Source organism: Urocitellus parryii, chromosome 6, assembly GCF_045843805.1.
Source record: "Urocitellus parryii isolate mUroPar1 chromosome 6, mUroPar1.hap1, whole genome shotgun sequence".
NCBI lineage: Eukaryota > Metazoa > Chordata > Mammalia > Rodentia > Sciuridae > Urocitellus > Urocitellus parryii.
The window spans coordinates 75,773,081-75,786,457 of NC_135536.1; the positions used below are offsets into that span (position 1 = coordinate 75,773,081).

Sequence of the window (13,377 nt, forward strand, 5' to 3'; positions counted from 1 at the left end):
AATGTGGATATGCTGTCTTCTAGCCACATAAAAAGAAAGCTTACATTTAATGCACACACACACACACACACACACACACACACACACACAAAGTGTTTTTAAAAAGATACCCCTAAAATAAATAAATATGTGTATGTGTGTACTGGGGAGACACAATACTGTCCAGGATGGAATTCAAGGGTGCTCTACCACTGAACAACAAAATTTTTAATTTTCAGACAGGGCATCACTTAGTTGTCAAGACTGGCTTTGAACTTATGATCCTTCTGCCTCACCCTCCCAGTCCCTGGGATTACAGGCATATGCCACTGTTCCCAGCTAAAATCTTATCAGGATCTTTCTGATCTTTGGCAACTTATATCTTAACCATCTGTAGTGATCTTTCCCTTTTCTGCACTATAGCACTTTTTAAACAGATATCTATAATTATATTTTATAATTTAATTTCCAAACAGGACTACTCAGAATTTTTCAAGAACAAGATGATTTAAAAATGAATAAAAGAGACACACTGAATGCTGTCTCATTTTGCCAAATATTTTCTGGTTCTTCATATCCCTTCAACCACACTATAAGTAAAATGGAAGAAATGAAGGTTGTTGGGGTGGAAGGGGACAATAAATTCTCACACAATGATCTCATTACAGTGTGTCTATGAATAAATTTAAACTTTAGCAATATCTGCTGTTCTGCATTGCACAATATGTTCTCTTCGCCTTCCTCCCACACACATTATTTTAAGTGCCATTATCGACAGACAGGAACATTAAAAAGAAACTAATTAGGGAAAGTTTTGTTTGCATTTAACCAGTAAAGTCAGCTCAAATGGCAATTACTTGTATACATGGTTATAGCAAGATGAAAACAGGACAGGATCCCAGGGAAAGAAGTGGGAAAGCAAAGGTACAATAGAGAAGGAGAAAAGCCAATAAAAATACACAATCTAGGTGACTGCTGAAAAGTAGGGGTGATTCTGTAGGGCCCCTAAAGAAGGCACAATGTTTTGACACTTGACTGCATCCTCTGCTGATTGAAAGCTGACTGGTATGTTAATGTTCCCCTTTCCCTGCTGGGCTTGAAAGGTCCTTAGGCAGAAAAGAGATGCTGGCAAAACTTAAGAGAAACTGCAAAAATCTGAGTTTTGGTTGAAATCAGTGGTGGACTAGAAGGACATGATGTACAGCACCAGGAGTATCTGCTACAAAAAGCCACAAAAACAAAAACTTTAGCCAGGTGTGGTGGCGCATACCTGTAATCCCAGCAGCTTGGAGGGCTGAGGAAGGGGGATTGAGAGTTCAAAACCTGCCTCAGCAACTTAGCAAGGTCCTAAGCAACTCAGCAGGACCCTGTCTCTAAATAAAATACAGTAAAGGGCTGAGGATGTTGCTCTATGGTTAAGTGCCCTTGGGTTCAAGCTCCAATACAAAACAAAACAAAGCAAAACTTTTAACAGATTACACCAGATGGTAGCACATTCCTCCTCACACCCACCTCAGCTCCTACCAGATAAGCACAATGGAGGAAAGTTTCAGTTGTTTCCATGGTTGCAAATCATTATTTATTTTGCAGTACTGGGGATTGAACTAAGAGGTGCTCTTATCACTGAGCTACATCCCAAGCCCTTTTCATTTTAAGTTTTGAGACAGACTCACTAAATTGTTGAGGGTTTCCTCGAAATTGGAATCATCCTGCCTCAGCCTCTCCAATCACTGGAATTATAGGCATACACCACTAAAATTTAATATACTTAAATTTTAAAAGTTAACTATAATGAAACTCCACTCTCTTGCAACTAAATAAAATGCATATTTATAGCACCTACATAGTAGTGTTCCTTAGACTTCCAAAAAGGCCCATGTAAAAATAAAATTAGGATCCCTGGGCCCAATGAATCAGAATTTCTAGGATTGGGCTCAGAATCTGTTTTTAACCTTAGACTGAAGTTGGAAGGAACTTTGGTGGTCACTTGTTAGAATCAATGCAAGAGGGTCAGTGGGGCTCTGTATCTGGGCTGTGATGCTGGGCTACAATAGGAATTAAGTGGAGATGTCCATCCAACAAGAAGCCAACCTGGCCAGACACAGTGATGCACACCTGTAATCCCAGAAATTTAAGAGGCTAAGTCAGGAGGATCACAAGTTCAAGGCCAGCCTGGACAACATGTTGAGATCCTGTCTCAAAACAACAACAACCAAAAAAAAAAAAAAAAACTTTAAGGACTAGGGATGTATAACTCAGTGGTAGAGCACCCTAGGCTCAATACCCAGTGCTGCAAAAAATAAAGATAAAAAGAATCTTGAAACCATTCCTACTAGTTGGTAGCCCATCAAGTCAGTAACCTGAGTCAAGTCTGAAGTAGCTCCTCACACCCAATCACTAAGACACTAAAATGTGTCTTCCTTTTAATCTCTAGCACAACTGTTGGACTTTAAGCAGCTCTCTTATCTCTGTAGCACTGTTGCTAGCTATAGGAAAGGCTACCCTCTATCAATGCAAAGCAAGGTGCTGGGCCCACTCCAGCCAACCTGTGAGCTTCACTCCTGCTTTGCCCTACTGCACTTGTTACTTTGAGAACTTGTTCACAGAACCATTACCACAGGACCAGATAGGTGAAGGCCAAGTCTCCAATAAACGTTAATTTCCTTCTACCTACTGATCAGAAATTTACTATCCATTCTAGAGCTGTGTATAACTTCTGCCAGTTTTTGTTGTTGTTGTTGTTTTGCTACAGTTATAAGTTAACAACAATAAACAGTTGTTGCTGTTTTGAGAGAGAAAAGTAAACAATTACAACAGAATATGTAATGTCATTTAAGTGTACAACAAGTGCTGTGGGAGTCCATGTGGGAGAGAGAGAAAAGGAGTGTTCAAGAAGGAAATGAGGGGCTGCTAGCATCAAGCTCAGTCTTTTATTTTTTTGTACCAGGGATTGAACCCAGGGGTACTTAACCCCCGAGTCACACATCCCTACCCCCTTTTTATTTTCATTTTGAAATAGATTAGGCCCTAAGCAACTTGCTGAGGCTGGCTTCCAACATGCGATCCTCCTGTCAAAACCTCCTGAATCATGGGGATAACCGCTACGTAACCACGCCTGGCCCAAGCTTAGTCCTGATAGTGTAGGAACAGGTCTGAGAAACCCTGACTTTCTAAAATAAGCTGTGAAGGAAGATATACAAAAATCCTTAAGAGGGTCAAAAGTAGGTGATAATTTTGAGAAACTCAGGTAAGTGAGAAAGTCTGAGCTTAGGTGCTGAGAATGGAGAGATGACCAGCAAACAAGCAAGATCCTGACTAACTATAGTCAGGATCTAAAAAAATGAAGGAGAGCCATCAAGGATGAATCGTCATCTTATGGTTTCTGCAAGTCATGCAGTGTGATTCCTCCAAGTGGATGGTGACAAGGTGGCTGATCAGATTTGGAACAGGGGAGGTTCCATTCAATTTCTCAGAACTGTTGGGCCTGAGTGCCTGCAAAATAGAGATACAAGTAGGCAGACTAGTTAAGAGAGTTGTCCCAGAAATATTTCAATGAAATATTTCAAGTATTTTTTCTAAGATTTCATATAATGAACTAGTGTTTCTTTTATAATCAGGAAAAAACACATAAAAGGAAGGAGCAGTCATTATAGACTCTGCAGCAATATCAAATAAGAATAGCATCCAGTTGGTGGTGGAGACCCTTTGTGAACTACTATGAGAAACTGTAGCTCTGGCTATGAGGGAGAAAGTCTCTATATGTACCTGTCACTCTGAACTCCTTCCAGGAATATGGTGAGATTAACAATGAATTAAGACTTGAATAACTTTACTCCAGTGATAGCCAAAACTTTGTTTTCAGTAATTCCAATATTCCTTATAGAGTCTAATGTCCAATTTTAGCTCAAAAAAGTTGGGAAAACTCGCATAAAGATAGTGTACCATTCCAAAATTAAGCCACAGAAGATTAACTGAACTTTGTGTTTTTTAAACAACAACAAAAAGATATGTATGGATAAATGCCAAAGCCCGAAGAGTCACAGAATAATTCTTGCATGTAGAGGGGTAAATCTGATGGACAAGGAATAAAATGGCAATGTGTGTTTAAACAGGAAAAAGGACTGAGATTTCTCTAAAGTGTTAGTAGGAAGTCATAACATCAAAGGCAAATGCCAAGTTCCAAACTTGTCTTTTCGTCTTTAGCCCTATCAAAACAGGTTAAAAAATAGAGCATTTCCTCTGTTTCTGTTTCAGTAAAGGCACAGGAATGTTATTCCAAGAGTTAGTTATTAACAATAATAAGAGCCATTCTTTATGGAAGAAAGAGGAACAAAAAAAGATGTAGTGGTGCAATCTAATTCCCCCTACTAAGGAGGCTGAGGGGAGTTCTACAGTGGTGTAGACAACCCATAGAGACCCTGACTCTAAAAAAAAAGAAAGAAAAGGGTTGGGGAGGGAGCTCAATGGAGCACCACTGTGTTCAATCCCCAGTTAAAAAAGAGATGAAAAGGGAAAAGAAAAAGTAAGTAAATTTCCCAAAATCTGTAAACACTTCTAGAGAACAGCCTTAGTCACAGGACCACTACACAATGATTAGCAATTCCAGCAACTATTTTCATTTATATATAATAAATCCTTGTTTTTGCAAATGAGAAAGCAGAGGTAAAATTTTTGAAGACACACAGCTAGGTCATGAAAAAAACTAGAATTAGATTTTTAAAACCATCTCTTGGAGCTCTACTTCCTGTTTTAAAGATGGGGCCGCCACGGTGGCACATGCCTGTAATCCCAGCGGCTCAGGAGGCTGAAGCTAGAGGATCAAGAGTTCAAAGCCAGCCTCAGGAACTTAGTGAGGACCTAAACAACTCAGCAAGACCATGTTTCTAAATAAAATATATAAAAAGGGCTGGGGATGTGGCTCCTGGGTTCAATCTCTGGTACCAAAAAGGGTGGGGGGGGGCATATATTTACAAAAAAAAAAAAAAAAAGAAGCAAGTTTGCTAGGCACAGTGGTACATCCCTGTAATACCTAGAAGGCTGAGGTAGGACCCCAAGTATTTGGGGATAAGGTTTGCACCTGGACATAACAAGACCCTGTGTCACAAAACAAAACTAACCTGGGTCAAACTATGACACAAATAATTCTGATAGCATCTATTCAAAGAGCTTTTATATTCAAATTAGGTCAGTTTTTCTTAAATACCACAGAAAAACCCTACACAGAACAGTGATACATTAAAGCAGACATATCCTATCACATACTAGTCTACAAGTATGTAAAAACTACTTCCATGGCTATTAAATGGGAAAACATGCCAAGACCAGGGTGTGAACACAGACAGAGACATAAGAGAAGACTCCCCCTTCCATATGCCTCCAAGCACTGACAGAATGCACCCAACTCCCACAGAACACTAAAAAAAACAAGGGCAGGGCACCAAAAAATAAAGAAAAACTATAGGTGAGAAAAGACAGTATTTTCTCTGAATTGAGTTCCAAAATACTGAGGGATATTTTTTTTTTTTCAGGGAAGGAATTCACTTTTCCTTTCTTTTATTTGTTTGTTTGTTTTGAGAGAGTGCTTCACTATGTTGCCCAGGCTGGTCTTCAACTCCTGGGTTCAAAGGAGGCTGCATTACCTTCCCAAGGAGCTGGGACTTCAGGCAAATGCGACCACACCTAACATTAAAGGAACATTCTCTACAAAGCCTTTTCTTGGAACCTCTGAATTTCACCTCAGAGGGTTGGGTAGTTAGTAGTGCTCAATGAAAAAGTCCTTTATTATCTATTAATATGTACTGAATAATACCAAGAATGGCCTTTGGAAACATGCAGTTTTCAGGAACTCTTTGTTCATTAACTTCTATCTTAGAATTTACAATGGTATTTAAAGATAGCATCTTCAAGGCTATATATACTATAAATTCTATATCATAAAGACCAAACCACTCTCATTTCCAGAAAATAATGAAAGGTTTATGATAAAACTGATGGGACAACAAAGTATACAAAATATATTAAAAATGAATATGACAAGTTGGGGAAGAGCCATTACCTTGCTCTTCCAATGTGATCACAGTAGAATCAACCCAAGTATTAAGAAATACTGAATTAGTGAAATTATGCAAGTAAACAAGAGTCATCCCTACCCACCACCTTTCTTGAAGTAGTGAGGAAGACAGAGGGCCTGGAAGAAAAAATGTTTGCTCAGGCTGTTGTGAATCATTAAAAAAACAGTTTGGAATAGGGACAAATCGAAGTATTATGTTTGGTTATAACTTACCATGTTTATCTAAGTTAAACTAGTGCACAGTTATTTCCTATTGTTCCTATGACATAATGCCACTCATAAAACTCTGCCACATCAAGCTCCCTAAGATGATGAGAAACCTAAAATTGCAAGACACTACTAGAATGAACGTCAAAATCCAGATAAAATGTAGAGAATTAAAGTCCAAAAAATCATCAATATTGATATTTTGGGGTGTTTTTTGTTGTTGTTGAGTTTTTTGTATGGGGGTTTGGGGGTTTTTGTTGTTGTTGTTTTATACTAGGGACTGAACCAAGTGGCACTCTACCACTAAACCACATTCCCAGACCTTTTTATTTTTGAGACATGGTCTCACTAAATTGCCCAGGCTGGCCTTGAATTTACAGTCCTCCTGCCTCAACCTTCCAAATTGCTGGGATTACAGGCTCATACCAACATACCTGACAGAATGATTTATTTTAGATGAGACAACCTTAATATGGAAAACAGGGAAATGGTGTCCATCCATACTATACAAAATATCTCAATCAGATCACTAGCTTTGTGTTGGATCCAAAAAGTGGCAAGATGAAACACCCGAAAACTGCTATTTATTGGAGAGATTGATAATACATTTCCGGGGGGGGGGGACTGTGGAATTGAACCCAGGGGTGCTTAACCACTGAGCCACATCCTTAACCCTTTTTGTATCTTATTTAGAGACAGGGTCCTGCTGAGTTGCTGAGGCAGGCTTTTGAACTATCCATCCTCCTGTCTCAGTCTCATAAGCTGCTGAGATTACAGGCATGGGCCACCATGCCTAGCTACCACCATTATTTTTTAAAGTTACTTAAAAATTAAATGTCTAAAGACTAATTGGTGAATGAACTACTGATAAATTTTACCTCCATTAGTTTCTTTCCCTTTGGTACTGGGAATTGAACCCATGGTCCAGTTACCATTGAGCTATATATCTCCAATCCTTCTTATTTTGAGACAGGGTCTAACTAAATTGCTGAGGATCTCATCTCACTATGTTGCTGAGGTTGGCCTGGAACTTGTGATACTCCTGCCTCATCATCCCAAGTCACTGGGATTACAGGAGTGTGCCACTTGCTTTTCTCCACTTAAATTTGCCTTCTATATTCCTTTTCCTAATCAACGATCCAAGTATATTTCCAAAGTAGATTCCAAAAATTCATTAAAGAAAAATGACAATCAGGCTTATTCACTGTATATATATCTAAAAGAATTAAGAGAGCCAGGCGGAATGCTGCATGCCTATAGTCTGAGCAACTCGAGAGACTGAGGCAGGATGATCCCAGATTCAAGGACAGCTTTGGCAAGATTCTATCTCAAAATCAAAGACAAAAAGGGCTGGAAAATGTAGCTCAGTAGTAAAGTGCTCTTGGGTTCAATCCCCAGTACCAAAAAAAAAAAAAAAATTGAGAGAGAAGCCTGCTTACCTAGAGAGTACTGAAGCACTCTAATCAAAATTTGAAGAAAGAAGAAAGGCATTAAAAATGCATGAGGAAAAAAAAAGTTAACTGACAAAAATCTCCCCTATTCTCACTGCAGATATTCTTATATGCCTCATTGAGCAGGTCAACCTCTAGGCCTTACGTTAGTTTCTAATCCATCATCTTTTAGCTATTTGCTTTAAATAAAATACTTATGAAAGGTTTAAACATTCTTTCAAGAAACAAAAGTATCACCAGGTTATAAACAATAGAAAACTACATGAAACATTCTAGAAGATATCAAGTGGATCTCAGACACTGATGGATAATAGTCAAATGTAAAATGCAGCAATTTTGAAGTGGGACTTTACTGTAACACCAAACAAAGCCACATTATTGTCAAGGCTCCCTTTCACCTCACCCTCATCCCCCCCAAAAATTGCTCAATTTAGAAATCAGGTCTTTTATAAGTAATACCAAAAGTACCTGTAATAATATTTTAGTAGAGACATTTTTAGACTCTTATTGTTCCAAATTCCAAATGAAGACTAGAAATAAGTTTTTCAAAAATTAATAATGAGTTCATTTTAAAAATTTACACAAGCATGTAAAATTTGAAAACAGCTATTATATGTCATCCAAATAGTTTGAGTGCAAACTTGATTATTCCTTACTGGGAAATAACCCGCAGTAAGAACAGTAAGACAACTTCCTTATCAATGAACTATAATAAGGACCTGAAGTTATTTGGCAGTAACTCAATATAATATACAGCAAATCTCAACACTAAATCATATACTGCATTTTAATCACTGCTATCAATGCCATAGAGAATAGTAATTCAAATGAAAATATAGTTAAAGTCATCAACTGTCTTAAATAAAAATTTTATTTAAGGTTTTGATTAAACATAAAGGCTAGAAGCCATACACAGTGTCCCATGCCTGTACTCCTATCTACTCAAGTGGTTTAGGCAGGAAGTTCCTAAATTCAAGCCCAGCCAGGTGAGACAAATTCCAACAAGAGGGAGGGAGGGAGTGAGGGAAGGAAGGAAAGAAAAAGCACACTGGGCATGGTGGCACACACCTGTAATCTCAGGGACTCAGGAGGCTGAGGCAGGAAAATGACAAGTTTGAAGCCAGCCTGGACAATTTAGAGAGACCCTGTCTCAAAAATGAAACATAAAGAGGGATAGGGATGTATCTCATGAAGAGAAAGACAAATCAACCAAACAGCATTTGTGGATCCTGAGTCAGACAGACATGATGTGTTTGTGTATACATTTTAAAATCCTCATCTCTTAGAGATATATACTAAAATATTTTCAGAGTATATGATATAATGTGTGGAATTTCCTTCAAAATAATACAGGAGAGAAGAAACGATTAGTGTAGATCAAACTAAATTGCCTATGAAACAGGTTGCTGAAGCTTGATGGCTAAGTGGGAGTTTATCATTCTACTATTTCTGTATAGAGCTAAATTTTTCCATAATTACTAGTTTGTAAAAAGGAGAAATAAATACATAGAAGCAACTAGAAAACACTGAAAGAATGAGTCTTGAAAGATTCATTATGTGCATACAGGGTGAAGAGCTGCATATCCACTGATTTAAAGTGAGGAAACTGGTTCCCTCCATGGGGCAACTCTCTAAGAGCTCAACCTAAATCCCTCCCCACAGGCTGTCTGATGCAGTCCTTCCTGGTTCAAACAAAGGACACCAACGTAAATTCTTGCCCTACACCACACCAGTTACTGAAAAACAAACAGGAAATAAATCATAAAGCAACTAAATAAAGATAAAAAGAGAGACTAACACACAAGAAGTCAAACAATTAAAAAAAAAACCTGAAAGACAACAGTGATTAAAAACCAACCAATTTCTTAAATGCATGACTTTGAAACCTTCATTCTATACCCTAAATAAGCAGTCTAGTTAGTACTGAATCTACCTTGTTCAAGTGCACTTAACTTTCACAACTTTAAGATTTTATATATATATAAACATTTTTTCATAACAATAATCACCTCCCACATTCATCCAAGGAGAGGGAAGTGATATATTACTATTTAAGTATTAGCAATGATTTAGGCATTAAACACTTATCATGTAGTCATACACTATTCTAAAGAGCTTCATTATTTATGTGTGTGTGTGTTAATTTCATCTTCAGGAAATCTTTATTTAAAAAAAAACTGTCCTCAGTTTTCCTTATTAAATATATTATCATTCTCATTTTATATATGTGGAAATGACCAACTAAAATGCATGAATATTTTTAAATGATTTTACAAGGCATGATCCATCTTAGATTTCTAAGTGCTAGGTCATTTTTAGAATGGCTTCAAATATGTTACACACACACAACAACGTATTTCCCATTCCATCCCCGCCCGCCCCACCATTCGGGGCCAGGCATACAGGCAAGGGCACTACCACAGAGCTATACTCCCAGCCATTTTTTCTTCTTCAATACTGGTGAATGAACCAAGGGACTTTTTACCACCAAGCTATACCCTCAGTCCTTCTTATATTTTATTTTGAGATACAATCTTGCTAAGCTGCACAAGCTAACCTTGAATTTACAATCTTCTTGCCTCAGCCTCTGGAGTAACTGAGATTACAGGCGTGCACCATTGCACCTGGTTCCGGTCTCCTTTACACTACTTGAAACAAAGTCATATCTGTGTGTTATGTATGTCTATATACATACCCATATATGTAATAATTAACAGGGCTGGGGATGTAGCTCAGTGCTTGCCTAGTATGAGTGAGGTCCTGGGTTCAATCCCCCCACTCCTCCAAAAAAAATAACAAAAAAAGACACGAAAGTCAAATGAACTGGGCATGGCTGAGGCAGAAGGATCACAAGTTCCAGGCCAGCCTTAGCAATTTAGGAAGGCCCTAACCAACTTAGCATGACCCTGTCTCAAATAAGAAGGACTGGGGATTTAGCTCACTTTAGTAAAACAGTGGGTTTTACCCTGAGTTCAATCTTCAGTAACAAGAAAAAAAAAAGTCAAATAAGTTACCTAATAGATAATTAGCTGTACAGAAGTTCCTAATGACAGTACAGTATACTTATGGTTATATTTTCTAAACCCTCTAGTCCTAGAGGTTTCTCTATTCTCTAAAAGGAAATGTAACAGACCAAAGCCATTTCAAGTTCATTTTAATAGAAATCTTTCTCTTTGGCCCTGGAAATGGTCAAAAATAACTGAACATACACACAAATCCAAATAGAACTACAGTCAAAGGAAAGCACTGAATTCCATCAACTCCTTAAAGACAGGGTTCCGATATGGTTGTTTTGTTTTAAACATTTCCAGCCCTTTTTATTTTGAGACAAAAGTTGCTTAGAACCTTGCTAAAGTTGCTGAGGTTGGCTTTGAACTTGCAATCATCATGCTTCTGTTTCTCAAACTGCTTCTGTCTGGCGATATTTTTTGGGGGGTGAGGGGTCTACTGAGGACTGAACTCAGGGGCACATCCTGAGCCACATCCCCAGTCCTATTTTGTATTTTATTTAGCAACAGGGTCTCACTGAGTTGCTTAGGGCCTCACTTTTGCTGAGGCTAGCTTTGAACTCATGATCTTTCTGCCCCAGGCTCCCGAGCTGCTGGGACTATATGATCTTCTTATGGATACTACACAGGATGAAACACAGAACACCTTTCACCTGAGGCATGTTTCAATGAAAAGTGAACACCGCAATCTGTATACTCTACAATAGTATTCTAGTAGAGAGGCAAGGTGGCACACAATTGTAATCCCAGGGACTTTGGAAGCTGAGGAGGAAGGATCTCATTTGGGCAACTTAGCAAGACCTTGTCACAAAATAAAACATAAAAAGAATGGGAGATATAGCTCAGAGGTAGAGTACCTGAGGGGTGGGGTGGAGGAGAGGGGACAACAGCATTCTCCAGCTTTGTCAGCAATCTGGTCTTACAAAGCTGATTGGAGGGAAATAATGCTACTAAGGACCTCCTTTGATTGAAAATACCTATCCTGTCCCTCAATTTGCTGCAATGGATCAACTTGAGTTGTTGGGTAGGAAACCCAGTTTGACAAAGCAAGCAGCCTCCCTGTGGGAAACCATTTCATTAAATCCTATTCCCCAAATCACACCCTACCTCCCATAAGGAAAAATCTGCTCTATCACAAGATTTCCTTATTTATGAAGTCTCACCACCCTCTCAATCACCAAAGGTTGGTAACAACAGTTGTCAATCTTTTGGGGATGATAGACCCTTTTTGGAATCTGACAGAAGGTCCAAGTTTTCTGCAAGGAAAAGAAAAAGTACACACAAACAACTTTAACAAGGTTCTAAAGAAATCTCAGGGCTTCCAAATAAGAGCCTCCAGCCTTAGTTTTTTAGTTCATATATTCAAGATGGCCTGATCCTACCCATTTGACATTTCTACTCTCCCCTGTTAATTCCACTCTTTACCTAGTGGAACTTCTAAAACTACTCATCTAACTGTGTCCTTCCTTGCCCAGATCTCATCCATTACCCTACCTCTATCCCATCAGTATTGATGAATGGCTATTATATGCCTCCACTGAATTCCCTTGTGCTTCCCCTAGGACACTTATCCTAAGGATCTGACCTTGACTTCACAGTCAGGATACAGTCAGGACAATATTATTCTTTTCAGTATCCTTAACAGAGCATGCAGCACAGTGCCCCATACATGACAAACATTCATTAGCATGAATCCATGCCAAACCTAAGAACTTCAAACAGCCAGTCAGCAAGAATCTCTTTAAGTAGAACATTATAAGAATCTAATACTTGATCAGTCCAGGACACTGAGGCAATGAAGCAACTCTACCCATTATTTCCTGATCTAGTACTGTTTTCTCAGAGATGAGAAGTAGACAAAATGGAGAAACAGAGGATGGTAGTGTACAGTCCCCAGAGCCACCAATCTTGGTGACTTTTCTACAAAGCAAAAAGCAGTAGGGCTTGAGTAGAAGCTCCCCCACTTGACCCCAGCACTACAGTTACCTAAACATTCCTTCACAATATCAGATTTTAAAGAAAATCCTACTCACCAGCCTGTGAAAACAAACACTTCCACAATCAAGTTGTTTAACTTAATACTATCAGTTTAACTATAGTTAAAACACAAAGTTCATGTTGCTAATAATCTCCAGGACAGAACAACCTGGACCTGCAAAAGCATTCAGCTGTGAGTTAGGTTACCTCTCTCTCATTTTTAAAGCTCCAAAGGATATCCTTTAAATACTAAAATACACAGACATTAAGCCTCAACACAAAAAAGTGTAAAAATCCCCAACACTGTAAAGTGTCCTATACTTCTTTACTATATTAAACACAGCTATGGAGGGTCATGTTTACATATTTAAAAAACAAACAAAAAAAAGACAGCATTGGCACTAATAAAATTTCTGACCAACAGACTCCACAAACTCAAACCAGAAAGGAAGATGACATCAAGAAGCTTAAAAATACTTCTCTTTAACATTCATGCTTTAAAAAATCAGTTAACTATGTCATATGTTTTGGTTATTTCTGTGAAACACTTTTATGCATATATATTTTAAGACCACATATTTTATTAATTACTTCAACAGGACATCTAAACTTCCTTAGTTCCAAACTAATTATAAAGTATACATAGTTCACACCCAGAATCTTTAGTACATCAATTACTAACAAA

General features: G+C 38.2%; 1 protein-coding gene across 1 annotated transcript in view; it reads right to left on the reverse strand.

Annotated features, from left to right (window-relative positions):
• Fbxo34 (F-box protein 34) overlaps nt 1-13,377 on the reverse strand; it is a 73,791-nt gene that overhangs the window by 4,914 nt on the left and 55,500 nt on the right. The window lies entirely within an intron of this gene.